Raw genomic sequence first — 4,688 nt, forward strand, 5'->3', positions numbered from 1 at the left:
GTGTCATGCTCAGAGTAGATCACAACTACACAGCTGCACACATACATTTTTTGTTTGGTTTTTACTTTTATTTTTCCTTTTTAACCAAATTATTGCTTTTAAAGTCAATTTAGAACAGCCTGATACAAATAAGCTATCAAAGCAGTGTAGCAGAACAGTTAACACTGGCTCCAGAGTCAGGCAGGCTTGGATTTCATTCCTAGCATCAGTTGTGGGACTTCTGCACCTCAGTTTGTTCATCTGTCAAATGGGCATGATAATAGGAACTACAGTTGACCCCTGAACAACACAGGTTTGGACTTGCATGATTTCACTTATTCACAGATTTTATTTTTTCAACCAAATGCAGATCAAAAATATAGTATTCAGCCAGTGCTGTGGCTCACACCTGTAATCCCAGCACTTTGGGAGGCTGAGGTGGGTGGATCACTTGAGGTCAGGAGTTCGAGACCAGCCCGGTCAACATGGTGAAACCCCATCTCTACTAAAAATACAAAAATTAGCCGGCCATAGTGGCAGGCAACTGTAATCCCAGCTACTCGGGAGGCTGAGGCAGGAGAATTGCTTGAACCCAGGGGGCGGAGGTTGCAGTGAGCCAAGATCGTGCCACTGCACTCCAGTCTCAACGACAGAGAGAGACTCCATCTCAAAAAAAAAAATAAACAGTATTCTCGGGATGCAAAACCCATGTATGTGGAGGATGGACTTATCCTCTATGTGAGTTCTTCAGGGCCAACTGCAGGACTTGGGTGTGTTCAAATTTTAGTATACTTGGGGGTCCTGAAAGCAGTTCCCCACATATACCAAGGGACAACTGTGCTGCGTGGGGTTACTGTGAGGATGCAGTGACATTGCACATACGTAAACATTTACCTAGCTTACATGCCTGTGCTCATCAGGCCACAGACCTTCACTCTGCATAGGCAAGTCTCATAAAAGGCAGAAAGCCCTAGAGTAAATGGTTTTATGATTTTTCATCTAAGACAAAGCACCCTGAGCCATGTGGGAGCCCATTGTCAGACAGCACTCCTGCAGGCTTTCGGAACGGCCATTTCTGTGCAAGGGCCGCCCTGGCTGTTGAACGTGCTGGTCTGGTGCTGGCCAGGAGTCTGAGTGGTGGAGGCTGCAGTGTGAAAGTGATGCCTAAGCCACACAACGTCATTCAGTCTTCACAACGACTCTGCTGGTTCTGCCACAGAAACGCTTCTGTGATCTGTTTCCTTGTTCCCACCCTCCAGTCATTACCTTTCACCAGAAATATTCCAGGAACATCCTGACACTGATTCTGTCTCTTGCCCTCCGACAAACCAGTGTCTAATTGGTAAATATTTCTGAAGCCCAGCTCTAATCACACCCTTCCCCTGATGTACACTTCGCAATGGTGCCCCGCTGCACGCCAAATGCAATCCAAGCTGATGCAACTTCCAGGGTTCCCAGGGCCTTGCCTCAGTTTGATCACCTGTTCTCCCTGGACATCTAGTCTACCCTGCACCAAACAGAATCACCCCGATTTTCTTACTTATACACTTAGTCCTAGGATTCCTTCTCCTCCGTTCATCAGAGGAACATGCTGTTTCCCCAAAATGACTCTCTTTCAATGAGTGTTAAGATGACAGTGAAAAGCTGTCAGACGCAGTGCTGTGAGACACTAGACTGAAATCTCAGCCCATGGGATGCACTGTGAAGGTGCTCAGCTATGACTTGGAGCCCTTCCCGTATACTCTCTCTTCTGCCAGCCAGAGGTTCAGCATCTCCTCTCGCTGGCCCCACATCGCTTCTCTGCATATTGAGCCTGACTTCCTGCTCCATTCACCACATATCTGCACATTCCTATCCTCAGCACCCTTCAAGCTCCAATTCAAGTTCCTCCTTTCCATAAAGCCCTCTTCAACGTCTCCTAACTAGAACTAATCTCTCCCTCCTCTAAATCCCCACAACCTTACGCTGTGTTTCTTATGCCTTTATTCGCTCCATGTTTTATTTCCACTGATAAAATGAAATTCTCCATTTCTGCACCCCCGAAAGGATCTGAAAGGCCCAGATCATTGAATGAACACCTACAGGAGGGAAGGAAGGAAGCAGTGAGGATGAATACAGCGTCAGGGCCTCCTCTGCGGGGTCGAAGCTGGCGTCATTCTCCTCTGGAGCATGTGTCACAGGAACAAAAGGGAAATTGCTGACTTTTCATCCACGTGGCTGGAGGAAGTGGGCACTAGAGTCTGAGGGTGGCTGACGACTTGGCTTCCAAAGGTGTTGGGATAGTTCTGCAAATAGACCCTGAAAGTACCAGTTTCAGTCCCATGTGCAAAGGCTATAAGGATCAGCATGGACAGTTCTCTTCCCATTCCCAAAGCACCCTCGGCAGCAGCGGGCCCCACAAGAATGCTCACATCTTCTCTGAAAGAGGATCAAATGCGCCTCTACACCCCTATGGGGGCTCGCTGTCTAATCCCTTCTCTCTCTCTCTCTCACACACACACACACACAAGTGTTCACTTAAAACTTGGCCTCAGAAAAAAGTAGAAGACTATGGGGGGAATTTCTAAAGGGCAACAATTTAAGAACAAGTCAGTCATCAAAAATTAGTGTTTGGCCTGAGGGTGGCCTGATGCCCGCTTTCCCAAGTCACCCAAATGGAACATTTGGGGTGAATGTGCTCTGGGGTGGAGGTTTTCCAGCTTCAGTGTGTGCTGCCCAGTGCTGCTCTCCACGGAAACCTTTGCCTCCTCCCTCCAGGCATGTTTGCTAATTGAAACAAGGAAATCAGCTTCAACTTTTTTTTCACTGAAGAAACCACACACAACATACCCAGGCCAGGCCTGTACCTGGCACCGTGAGCAGCCCAATGTGGGATTCAAGGATACTCGCTCTGCATCCCCCGGAGAAATGTGTAGTCTAATCGGCCAGATGAGACGTAGGCAGCAGCCACAGAGCAGAGTCAGAGACTTCTGTTGGACACGAGGAAGAACTCCCTGACCCAAAGGATTATTAGACGAAGAATGGGCCCAAGGAGGCACAATCTGCCCCCAGAGATGTGGGGGCAGAAGGGGGCATCCAACCCATTACACGCCTTGAGGGGGCTCCGGCGAGGCCTTATAACCCCTGACCAAGGCCTGTCTAAACTCACTTCATTCTGCTTTCATCCGCCAGTCATAGCAATTCCAGGCATGGTTCCAGGCAGCTCAAAGAGATACCAAATTAGCCGCATGCTAGCGGCGTTTTAAATTGCTGTAGTCTCCTAGGTACTTCAGGTTGGGTGACAATCCTCACTTGAGAGGAGACGTCAGGACTTGCTTCATCTCACAAGCCTGGTGTGGAGTTTAATGTATGTATTTGTTGTGTGTGTGTGTGCGTGTGTGCGTGGCATGGGTGTGTGTGATGTGTTTGTGTGATGTGTGTTGTCTGTGGTATGTATATATGTTGTTTGTGTGTGTGGTGTGTGTGTGCGATGTGTGTGTGGTGTGTGTGGTACGTATGTAGTTTGTGTGCATGATGTGTATATTGTGTGTGGTATGCATATGTGTTGTTTCTGTGTGTGATGTGTATGTGTGTTGTTTGAGTGTGTGGTGTGTATGTATGTGTGTGTATGTGGTGTGTATGTGTGTGTGTGGTGGTGTGTCTGTGGTGTATATGGTATGTATGTGGTGTGTTTGTGTAGTATGTGTGTATTCTGTGTGCCATGTATGTGTGGTGTGTATGTGTGTAGTGTGTATTGTGTGTGGTATGTATGTATGGTGTTTGTGTGTGGTGTGTATGTGTGGTGTATATCTTGTATGTGGTATGTATGTGTGCTGTGTATGTGGTGTGTTTGTGTTTTGTGTGTTGTGGTATGTATGCATGGTATTTGTGTGTGGTGTGTATGTGTGGTGTGTTTATGTAGTGTGTTGTGTGTAGTACGTATGTGTGGTGTTTGTGTGGTGTGTTTCTTGTGTGTGATATGTATCTGTGATGTTTGTGTGTGGTGTGTATGTATGGTGTGTGTGTGTGATGTGTGTGTGGTGTGTTTGTGTGTGGTGTGTATGTGTGGGGTGTGTGTGTGTGGTGTGTGTGTATGGTGTGTTTGTGTGATGTGTGCGTGATGTGTGGTGCATGTGTTATTTGCGTGTGTTGTGTGTGGTATGTATGTGTGGAGTTTGTGCATGTGGTGTGTGTGTGTGGTGTGTATATTGTGTGTATGCATGGTGTTGTTTGCATGTGTGGTGTGCATGTGTGGGGTGTGTGTGGGTAGTGTGTGTGGTGTGTGGCATGTATGTGTGTTATCTGTGTGTGTGCTGTGTGTGTTGGAGTAGGGGAGGAGTGTGTGTGTGTGTGTGTGTGTGTGTGTGTGTGTGTATACAGGTACTGGGATAAGGGCAAAGCATGAGGACCAGAACCTCTTCCTACCAGGCTGGTGGTAGGACTGAATCTTCTACCCATGTGTATCTAAAACCTCAACGAAAACAAAAGGGCCCCTTTACTGGGTGGCTTCCAGCAGCAGAAGCAGAAGTTTCTAAAGCCAACCAGAGGCTCTTTATGGTGCCCACAAATGGGGCATGTTACCCTCCAGGCCCCCGACCCACAGCTCCCACCCTCATCACCATGGGCCAGGGTTCCTATAAACGAAATTCTTGAAGGGCCCAAATCCAGTCAGCTCTGGAGCCTAGCTTTTCCATTCCACTCCACCCCCTCCACCCACACAGCTGAGGTCA

The sequence above is a fragment of the Symphalangus syndactylus genome, chromosome 19, assembly GCF_028878055.3.
Source record: "Symphalangus syndactylus isolate Jambi chromosome 19, NHGRI_mSymSyn1-v2.1_pri, whole genome shotgun sequence".
In the NCBI taxonomy this organism is placed as follows: Eukaryota; Metazoa; Chordata; class Mammalia; order Primates; family Hylobatidae; genus Symphalangus; species Symphalangus syndactylus.